Consider the following 379-nt stretch of genomic DNA (forward strand, 5'->3'; position numbering starts at 1 on the left):
GAGCTTGAACAGGGCTCAATAACATGTTCGTGGGCTGAAAGTGCTTACGGTTCTCAAGATGACTTCGCACACTCACACTTGCACGGTGGAAAATCGGAGGATACTAAAAATGAGCATCAAGTTTAGCTGCTTGATAAAGCACAGGCTGTCACAGAAGTTTATGGGACAGGGACTCTACAAAACATCTAAATTCTCACGAATTCTGGGCACATAGTCTCGAATGGGTTTTATACCTTTGCCTTCCTTCCCCTTTTCCACTAAATGTTGGATCGGCTTAAAGTTTGTCTGTAGTAGGCATTACAACCCAAGCAGTGATCCACTTAGAAGTGCCACATGCCTTAACAAGGCAGAAATTGACAATTGTTGTGGAACATGTATT

This window comes from Dermacentor albipictus, chromosome 6 (assembly GCF_038994185.2).
Source record: "Dermacentor albipictus isolate Rhodes 1998 colony chromosome 6, USDA_Dalb.pri_finalv2, whole genome shotgun sequence".
Classification (NCBI taxonomy): domain Eukaryota; kingdom Metazoa; phylum Arthropoda; class Arachnida; order Ixodida; family Ixodidae; genus Dermacentor; species Dermacentor albipictus.